This window comes from Melopsittacus undulatus, chromosome 8 (assembly GCF_012275295.1).
Source record: "Melopsittacus undulatus isolate bMelUnd1 chromosome 8, bMelUnd1.mat.Z, whole genome shotgun sequence".
Classification (NCBI taxonomy): domain Eukaryota; kingdom Metazoa; phylum Chordata; class Aves; order Psittaciformes; family Psittaculidae; genus Melopsittacus; species Melopsittacus undulatus.
Window position 1 is genome coordinate 9929288 of NC_047534.1, and position 11369 is coordinate 9940656.

The following is an 11369-nucleotide window of genomic DNA, read 5'->3' on the forward strand; positions in this document are numbered from 1 at the left end:
AGTTAGGGAGGGGAGAGGCAATGGCTTCCCATGCCTGTCAAGTCAATGCTTCTCCTGAACTGATGCACACTGATGCTATACCCAAGAGAGACGCAATACTCTTCAATAGGAAGCAGATCGCATTCCCTATTAAGTTGAATTTCCATACTAAAGAATGTGTCTAATTTTAATTTGCTACACACAGCTAATTGACTTTATTCTGAAATTGCTGTTGTTTAATGTTTACCATATTCAGCTCTGACAAGCAGCCTGTAGGAGCAGAAATTACTCTTCCAGGTTCAATTTATTTATGGTATCCTTTCTGCTCACTAAAAATGAGAAAGAAAAATCTTTGTCTCATTCCCAGTATGCACATTGAGTCATCCTATGATTACCATTTTATGTGTGACATACCATGAAATCACATTTGTACATCACACTTCTTCAATACTGTTTGCAGAAATACTATATTATTGCTGCAGCTGATACTTTAAACAAGAAAGCCAAGATGCAACTTTTGTTTCACCTCTAAATTCTTCAATTTTTTGGCTCTTCACTGCACCTCACGTCACTTACCTACTGCTCTTCAACTTCCTGTTCTGCACAGATTAACACCTACTCATCAAAAGTCTGTACAGCATCAATCTGTGCTCCAGCATGGTACAGTTCTACCTATCACTTCAAGAAAGATCAGATGTGTTTTGATACTTCAGTTCTCATTGTATCAGCAAGACCTTACTCTTTCTTGAAAGCACTCAACACTAAAGATACTGCTTGGCTCACAGCCACATCATCTCATCTTGCAATCCTGAGAGAAAACATATGCCCACTAAGGATTATTAAAAACAATGACAGAGACAACAGTTGCTCTAGATCACAAGTAGTATACAGGAGATGATCTTTCTTTTAGATCACAGTAGGTCAATATGAAACACTAAATTTCTTTTCCCCCTTCTAGAAGTTATATTTTAAGTTTTGCATGCTGTCTGGATTCATCCATAATTATATCCTACTAAAATTCCACTATACTACAAATCAGCCCTAGTTTTCTGTTTTGGGGCATGATGTATCTATTAAACAATTCTTCTGTTTTGAGACCAAAATAACAGGCAGGAAGTAGAAGGCAGGACTTCTGAGAGATGTCACTACTGCGTCAGAATTGTGAATACCAACTATTTACAAAGGTCTAGGAAGTACTGGGTTATTCATACTGCAGAAAACATACAGCATTTTAGGAATGGCAATATGGCTTAGCACAAAATGAGAACCACTTGGCAGTACTTCCTGCTGGAGGGCATATGTCATTACTACATGGCAAGTCAGGAAACTGTGAAATAGGATTGCTATGATCTCCTGCCCCCCATTCTGAAATAATGATAGTAAAAACAATCTATTCCTCACTCCTCCCAGTAACAGCAAGATATGAAAAGGAACAAGAAGAATATTAAAACAAAAGTTACTGGGGAAGAAAAGGGATTTTTCAAAGCTAATTCCAAAACAGTCTGCAAGCTGAAGCACTTGGCTTGCAAAGTGTATTTTCATTTTAGTAATAATTAGATCCCCAGTCAAATGAAGCAGTATTCAAACAGAGTAGTACTCATTTACAGCAACTGCAGCACAGTGTGAAATAGCACCTGAAGAGCTCAGACTGACCAGGTTATTCAGAGCTGAGCAAATGAAGCCTCAGAACGCCATTTGCAATGAGCAAGCTTTTTCGATCATACAGAGTCCAGGATTTTGCTACACACTTCCTTGCTTTCCAGCTCACCTCTAGACAAGCGGACTCTTGGAACAGGTCAAGTAGGACATGAAAACCACTGTTTGTTAAGCTTCTCAAAAAGTGCTAAACCCCAATCTTCTGTAGAGAATGTAATTCTCTATCCACAAAAGGAAGTGCCCAATACCAGAAAACAATATCTCAGTGACTGTAGGAACTGGAAACCAACTCTTCTGTTATTACCCCACTGATGGCAGCTACATCTGCTCCCACATACAGAAGTATTGAGACACAATGTGTCCCCAGAAGTGATAAAGTAGCTAGTGGGAGGACTTCCCTCACTGTGTATAATAGCTTGTCTCTTTGCTGTCTCCTTGTCTGCAAATTCAGCTTACATTTGCAGCCTTCCAGAAGAGGCTTTCTTCAGAAGACCATGATTTAAGTCTTTTAGCTGTAAGGTGGGTTTGTTGAGGGTTTTTTTTAGGTTTTGGAGGGCTTAAACATGGCCTTCTCCCATGGCAGGGGAAAATTCTCAGGTCCCATTTCTGCAGGGATTTCAGCCACAGCCAGGTCCCTCCGATGCTGCAGGCCCCAGCCATGCTTGCAGCTCTTAAATGACATCAGTCCTTCCCCCACAAGCCACCTCTCTCACAAGCTGATCCTAAACCTAGGCTTAACCTCTGTGTGGGCTGGGCTTTTTATACCAACTCACAGCCACGATTTGTCTTGCTAATGAGTAGGGCTTTCCCCTTGAGCCCCTTGCTCTGAAAGGTGAACAGTCTGGTAAGCTTGCTGCTACCAGCATAAACATAAGCAGTAGAGCTATGTAGCCAGGTTATTTAAAAAGTGGGGAAAGGGAGAGTAAAAGTGATGGTCCTCCAAGATATTAATCTGTAATCAGGGAAAATTTTTTGAAGCAGGGAAGGTGTGTTGTATGCTGCTGACCACCCCAGGATGAGCATATGAATTGGGACTCATTTATTCTACAGAGGGGAAGGAGCACATCGTGTAAGAGATCTTTCTGCTTTCAGGGATTTACATGAGCCTAGTGATGATGCAAAAGAAATAACTGCTGAACAGGCTTAGGCCATCCCCCACTTTGCAAGACTGACACCAGCAGTTCAATAGTCCTAACACCACATGCACTGCACACACAGAACCACAGAATGGTTTGGGTTGGAAGGGACCTTAAAGCTCATCCAGTTCCAACCCCTGCCATGGTCAGGGACACCTTCCACTAGACCAGATTGCTCAAAGCCCCATCCAACCTGGCCTTGAATGCTGCCAGGGATGGGACAGCCACAGCTTCTCTGGACAACCTGTGCTAGTGCCTCACCACCCTCATAGTGCAGAATTTTTTCCTAATGTCTAATCTAAATCTACCCTATTTCCCTTTAAAATTGTTATGCTTCGTCCTGTCACTATGACCATGTCACGATTTCTCAGGAGGCTACTAGCATCCATGCTCTAAGTAATAGCTTGTCAGTCTGACCCTATTCTTGTCACCCAGTTACCCATTATGGGTGGAAGTTTTAGTTGTTCTGTATCCTGAAATTCCTGATTGCATTGGATATGTGGAAGCTGGAGTGAAAGAAAAGAGCAGTTTGGTTATTACAGTAGGAAAAATTATCATAGAATCATAGAATAGTTAGGATTGGAAAGGACCTCAAGATCATCTAGTTCCAACCCCCCTGCCATGGGCAGGGACACCTCACACTAAACCATATCACCCAAGGCTTCATCCATGATCAGCTGCAATAAGTCTGTCTGGCTATTTATGTCTTTCCATGGTTAAAACATCCTCATGGTTACAACAGGTCGGACTATTCAGAGGTTTGGATTTTGCTAATTCTACTCTCAACTCCAGTACTTCCTGGAATTATTGTTATCTACAGCTGCAGAACATGTAATTGTTGTTAGGTGAGGGGATACTCACAGCCACCAAACTGCAGTGTATTGCAGACACATCTAAGCTCCCTAAAACTAGTTTTTCAGTTCCAGTAGCCTTTTAACTAGGGTGCTGTGAACCTACCATCCCTGATTTATTTATTCACATTTTCCTGTGCTGAGTTCAACACTGCAGCAGCTGATCCACAGCCCAAATCTTTGTCTCCTGGCTTTATGTTTAAAACACCTTCCTGAGATGCTGAGATCCCCCTTCACCCAGTCTAGCAGGGAGGACTGACTGGAATCTAAATGATTTTCTGCTCTCTAAATGATTACTTCAAGTGGCAAAGGTGGGACTGGATGTAGAGAAATGGAAAATATTTCAGGGAAAAACCAAGGAAGGATTTATTTATGTCCTAGACTGGAAAAGGAAGGAAAAAAATCCAAGCTCCAAACCACTTTAGGGATCTGGAAAACTCTTTCCTGCTCAGACATGATTTACCTTCCTGATAGATTTCCCCTGAGGAGGGTGAAGGATGAGGCAGCAAATTTCTGCAGGGAGGGATGCTTGTTTCTCACAATGGTGACCACATAGGTGAAGGACTCCAGTGCCTGCCAGGAATGCCAGGTATATCATGCACCCACCTGAATTTCTCAGAGTAGACAGCTGTCCTGTGTAAATGTGAGCCTTCAAGAAAAAGCTTGGCTCACTGCAGAACATTCTGGGTGCTCTGGCTGGAGCCATTTGAATATACAAATTTCCTTTCCAAGAGAAAGACTTGGCAATTTCAACCTAAAAAAAAAAATCTTCCAGTAAAATTAAAATTGCATATTATTTTTGGCAAATACAAACTTGCTTCTATTAAATTAAAAATTCTTGCTCCATTTTTTATTCTATCATTATAGTATCAAATTTTCTGTAAAAGATATAAAAAAGAAAAAATTAGGCAAAAATGTTACCAGCATGTTTCTTTATTTCCAATCTTTTATTGAAATCAACACTTCCTCATTAATTTAGGCCATTACAATTTTTTTAGATTCTTATTCCCACCATTAACCAGAGTATTTGGCTTCTGTACAAAAAAATGTGATGACATGCTGTAAAGTCACAAAGTATTTTCATCTGGAATATAAATGGAAGTAACCTTTCCAAACAGAATATATTAACATACACTGGATAATCCATTGGTTATTCTGAGACCTCATTCTTACAGTCTTTAATCACTAAAGCCATCATTTTAAAGTCGGCTTTACAAATGGCAAAAGGACCAATAGCTCTCTTGAGAATGTGTTTGCTTTTTGTTAATCCTGGCAAGGTCTCACAAATGTGCTATATTCTAGTAATTATTTTTTAAGCAGAAATGTCATCCCATTCCCTAAAATGATAAACAAATCTGATTCTTCAGAATTCCATTAAGCTCCTTGCAAATGAATTAATCCTCATCTGAGAAGTACGAATATGCAGATGGCTTCACCCTATTATATCTTACTCTTTTAAACATAAGGAAATTAGAAAAAAGCAGAAACTAACAAATATCCCCAGGCAAGATTTGCAAGACCCTGCAGAAAATGGAGAAGTACATCTGTTGCACTTCTCCTCTTGTAAGTCGGAGACCGAAACTGATACAATACACCTAAAAAGGGGTCATGTAAGGAGAAAGGAAATGCAGTAAATTGCCAACAGCTCAGGAGAGCTGTAACATCATGTTTTTTAAAAAGACCACCCTCTCTGCTCTATCTTAAATCACTGAAGTTCAAGCTCCTGCCTTTGGGAGAAGATGCAAAACTCAGCATTTCAGTGGCAATACATGCTTTCTTTCAGTCCTTTTTTTCCAAATCCCATAAGCATCATGATGCCTTCCTGAAGGCACGTCCAAAGGCTTTGTCCACTGATGTGGATCATTTAGCAGGGAGCAGCTACCTGGAGACTGGGCAGTGCAATGGTCAGTGACTATGATGGGTTTTAATCTATTTTGATCTTGGTGCAATCATAGAGACTATGCCATGTGAAAAGGCCAGGTTGCTCGAAGTCCAGTTCAGTCTGGCCTTGAACATTTCCAGGGATGGAGCAGCCACTTCTCTGGACAACCTGATCCACTGTCTCACCACCCTCACACTAAAGGATTTCTTCCTAATGTCTAGCTTATATCTACCCTCTTTCAGTTTAAAGCCATTCCACCTTGTCCTGTCAGTACAGTGCCTTGTAAAAAGTCCCTCTCCAGCTTTCTTGTTGGCTGCTTTTAGGTACTAGAGGGCTGTTCTAAAGTCTTCCTGGAGCATTCTCCATGAGGTGCCAGCTCGTGGTCCATCTTCTCAGGGCTGCTCTCAATCCATTCTCTGCTCAGCCTGTATTTGTGGTTGGGATTGCCCCAACACCGAATGCAGGACCTTGCACTTGGCCTCGTTGAAATTCATGAGGTTTGCACAGGCCCTCTCTCAAGCCTGTCAAGGTCCCTCTGGATGGCATCCCTTTCCTCCAGCATGTCGACTGCTTGATGTCATAAGCAACCTTGCTGAGAGTGCACTCAATCCCAATGTCTGTGTCACCAAAAAGCATCATCATTGCTATGGGTAGGATCTAGAGCAACCTGAACAACACGATCACACCATGCATGTCCAGCTGTATCTAATGCTTTGTCCTAAGTATATAGAAGAGAGCTCAGCTGTCTTAGAGCACATATGTGTCCATAGTCAGGATATACTGAATGTTTTGTTTCCAGAGCTTCAAATCACCCAACATGTAATCAATGCAACTTATCTGCCCCACTTTATCTTGCATAATATAATAAACACTAACTAGCATTGGCTATTTATATGAAATTGCATTCTTTAACTTGACACTGTACTAGCCCTCTGCTTCTCTCCCAGGAATAGCCCACAATACAGAGGAAGTTTGATTTGGAACAAAAATCTATTTGTTTATATAGATCAAGGCAGAGGTATTATTTCCTGTATAAAAATTAATGAATGCAATAATCACAGACAGCATTCACTACCAGAAAGAACACAGGCTCATTGACCTAGCAATAAGCTCAGGCAGGAGCAGAGTGGAGTTTTTCACTAATTAGTTTGATGGAGAAAAGAAACATTGCACAGCATAATGAGGAATAAAAGCTAAATAGCCAAGTATATTATATGTTTGTGCCCTCATCTTTTATCTTCTCTGCCACTTTCTTTTTGTATTTACTCAGCTTATATTTAAATGACTGAAACCTGTAACAAAGAGGAAGCCTTCTAATTGTGTAGGCCATCTATTCTTTATTGATAAGCTGAGCTTTTTCAGTGTTTTGCATTTTTGCTGTAGAAGATCTGTATAAAAAGCTAAGGTGCAAGAGAAACATGCCTAAATACTGAAGCTATATTTACACACAGGCCCACATGTGGGTCTGGAGCTACACAACAAATACTTGGCTGGGGCATAGCCTCAGTCTTCTGGAGAGATCATGATTGGAGCCTGGTAATAGGTGTTTAACCACCCAGTGCCCTTGCAGTAATGCAGGCAGGAAAAACAACAGCTCATTTGTGAAATAGTCATCTATTATATCTATTTAAGACACAGCAGGGAGAGCTGGTACCAGGTTTGAAGGACCAGGAGCAGAGAAATGTAGCAGGCTGCCTGTATTTTAAGGAGGATTAGGAAAACGTCTGTGTGGGACAGCAGAACACCCGGCTAAGGATGAACACCACTGGGCTAATTATGTCCGAGAAGCCACTTACTCTCTTACAATGAGAAGAAAAAAAAAGAATAAGTGAGCAAATTAGGATAAGCCAGGTGTCTAATTCAACTACCAGATAGGACAGATGCCTGAAAGTTATAAAATTAATTGAATAGTCATGTTTCATGAACACTGTAAATCTGTTGGGTTTAGTGAGGGTTTTGTGATGTACATGCAAATCGCATTCAATACTGATGATATTAATCACCCCATCTTCCCCAAAGACCTATGGATATCTGTTGTCATTTCCCATAGTGACTAGCAGTACTATGTCTCTGTTTCTTGCTATTTCTCCCCTCTGCAATGCATCAGTTCTGTAAGGTACCATGTGGAAAAATAGAGATTTGTTTTGTCTTGTCTACAGTGCCTGAGGTGCTCCAGACACATGCGTGTCAGCCCAGGATCTGAATCTCCGTGAACCAAAGTGCCAGTTCTTAGAGCTGGAAATTACACACAGACCAATGAAAGTTAATTCCCAAAGCACCAAAGCCTGGTTTGGAGATCTTCTACCCTAGTGCTCATCAGAAATCAAAAGCTTTGAAAGCAAAATTGTCCATCTATACTATATAAAGTGAAATTCATGGTTTTATTTCCCATCCTTCAGTCAGTGCTCAGTGCTCAGAACCAGCACAGCATCACTTAGTCCATTCTCATACCTGCACCAGAAAGGCAGTAAAAAATTTACTGAAAAGTAAAAATATAAACACAATCACAGAGATTTACACAGCTATAAACGTGAAAACCCATGGTGTGAATACATTTTTTAGAAACTTGTTTACTTTGTGAAGTTCTATCTTTATTGTATATCACCAGTTCCACTTCTGCTCACCATGACTTGAGGTATCACTGCTGGATTAAGCTTTGTATGAGCACACAGAGCCACATGAATCCTCATTAAAACAAGCTTACAAAACTTTATGAGCTTGTTTCAGAGCTGACACTTACTGAAGTTGGTCTTTCCTTCCCTTATGCCAGAAAGAATGACAAAGTCCCTTGTATGTGTACTCTGTAACTGCACCAAGCCTCCCCAAGGATGATAGTACATACACAGCTGGAGCACAGAATAAAAGGGAAACACCATTCCTGATTTTAAATGCATAAGCAAATGCATAAGCAAATTTGCATCCAATTTTCACGTTTATTAAAATAATTTTTCTCTCTGCACATAAAGGGCTCTGCTCCTCCAGTGACAGAGCAGGCTGTTTCACAGGGGCTGGGAGTTGCAGGTGCTGGCTAAACTTTGTCAGGCCTGTATGCACAGCAAAAACAAAAAACCCAAGCCCCAGCCTGCAAATGTGCACTTAATGAACTCGAGTTCATCTGCAAAGTGAAATTATCCATGGCTGTCACACATTCCAGGTACTGAGGAAAGGGGAGAGGGGGGCATCCTATCCTCTCCTTACAGGAGCAAGCCCTATGGTACGGAATAAAACACACCAATCCATCATCTCTCTGGTGACTGCTGTTGAAAACACTTCAATGCAGCAAACACGAGAGACCATAGAAACAAAATTGTTCCTTCTCACGTCTTTTACTTAAGCCCCTATTAGTTTCTTTTGTGCTTGAGAGCAGGAAGGTTTGGCGTGAGGGTTTGTTGATGGTTTACCACAACCCTATGCTAAGAAAAATTAAAATGAAGCTAGACTCAGGATGATGAGAGCTGTGAAAAAAATCAGAGCCTTCATGATGGGGGTTTAATTATTCTAGTATTGACAAAAATGAGAATTAAAGGAGGAATCAACCTGCTGGCTTCCACAGGCAGTAAAAAAAACAGGTTTATCTTTCACTTATTATTGAGTTCATAGACATGATAAATTCAATAATGGTCTGATGGGTGTTTAGTGCTTTACAATAATATATCACTGGGCTTGAAGTAATCATGGTCTTGGGCTATGAAGGTAACAAGACTTCAGACAGCATCATGCTGCTAAGCTCAAATATTCCCAGAAAGCTGGCGGGAGAGGAAGAAGAACAAGGAAAAAATGATATTTAAAGCAGAGTAAATAATGCAATCATGTTGATCCCAGTAACAGCTAACAGTTAAAAGTGACAATGGAAGTTACTGGAGTAAAGAAACAACATATCAAACATAGACAGAAAGCAATTACAGAAGGTATAATAGGAAATTGAAAGGACAAGCTAACGCATGTAAAAAGCTCACAAAAGCTCTGTAAAACATTCAAGGGGGAAAAGTTGCACTTGCTAATAATGATCCATGAAGGTTTAGGGAATGTTAATTTGTATAGAGCTGCTATTCATTTGTACAAGAAAGTATGGTTTCATCCAGGTTTGAATAAATGACTGAATGGCAGAGACTAAACTCATTGGTGTCCTTTTCAAAGTGAAACCCCCTACAGTTCTGTCATCTGTCAGTAATGTGCCAGAAATACATTTACTGGATTTTCAGCGACTTACAGAGATTTTCTAAAGCCACCAAACCATCTGCATGAGTTACCAGACATGAGTTACCACTGGTAACATGACCCCCAATGGGGAGATGTGAGACAGTGATTTTGTACTCAGTTTAGGAGATTTGCTCCCTTTGAGGTCTTTCCTACACCACTCACTTAATTGCTTCTACCTTTCCAAGAAACCCAATTTAAATTACTTTCAGACTGGAAAAACTAGACATACAGAAACAATACAAACAGAGAACACTGAACAGGAGGAAAATGAGACACCAGTCAACTTTAAGGAAGAAATCCTTTACTGTTAGGGTGGCGAGGTACTGGAATGGGTTGCCCAGGGAGGTTGTGAATGCTCCATCCCTGGCAGTGTTCAAGGCCAGGTTGGATGAAGCCTTGAGTGATATGGTTTAGTGTGAGGTGTCCCTGCCCATGGCAGGGGGGTTGGAACTAGATGATCTTAAGGTCCTTTCCAACCCTAACTATTCTATGATTCTATGATCTCAGGGGTTCAATTCCACATTCAGCCTCAGCTTTTCTGGACAGTTCAGTTACTCAGATGTCTAGTAGGATTTTCAATGCCATCTTGACTTCAGAAGCTTCCATGTTTCCTCAGCCCAGGGCTGAGAATAGTACTCAGCACTATGAAGGGGATAAGTCTATTGTTGCCCTTTCAGTATCCAAAGAACAAAATTCACACAAGGAAGATTCATACAACTGTGTATCTTACATTCAGTAATGCAACTCACCAAATACTGAAATTTAGATTTTAAAAACAAGCACAACAAAGACTATTAACTATGAATAAACCTGTGCTTCTCCACCCTGGCTGAGAATGTTCATTTCTCTAAGTATTTTTCTTGCTTTTAAGCTCATTTGTTTTTTAAACTGCTGTGTCTTTAATAACATTGTTTATGCATCAAAACCACCTGTTTTGGGAATCTGACAGCTATCTAATGAAGATGATACTTTAGAACCTAAGCTGAACCATCTATGAAGAAATAATGATCCATTTCATTCTTGAACAATAGAATTCTGTGCATCACTGATGAGCCAACTAAAGCTATGTAATACTCATTGTTACTTTTGATAGAATAATCATGCTATATTTATGTGGAAGGCCTTACTCTCATTCCCAATAGAATTCAGCCACTTGCTCATATTTAACTCCCTAAGCAAAAAAATTAATCATTCTTTCACTACTGTGCCTGCAAAAAGGAACAGTAAACACTTAGCCTTGACATTTTTCTAGCAGAAGTCAATATCTAAATGTTAGTCCCATTCTGCATTTGTTCTTTGTATTAATTCATTAAATTCATTAAAGATGCAACAAGCAGCTTTAAAAGACATTTCAATAGGAAATACCTAAAAGGCCAGTCCAACTGGTTTTAAAGAAGTCTTGGTTTTAAGAGCACATAATCAATGGCAAACCACAAATATGCAGAGCAAGTGATACATAAATATTCAACAGAAGAGTACAGAAGGTAATCTAAAACTGAACCCATCATTTCTGCACCAAAAAGCACTGTAACACTGTCACACTGTGTGAAGGAGATCCTCTAGAGCTATGTGCTCTAGAGGATGTATATGATAGGTTATGTGTATCAAGGCAGAGTTATCACGGGTAAAGGGCTGTGAAGACAGCAGAGGTACCAGGTGCTACCT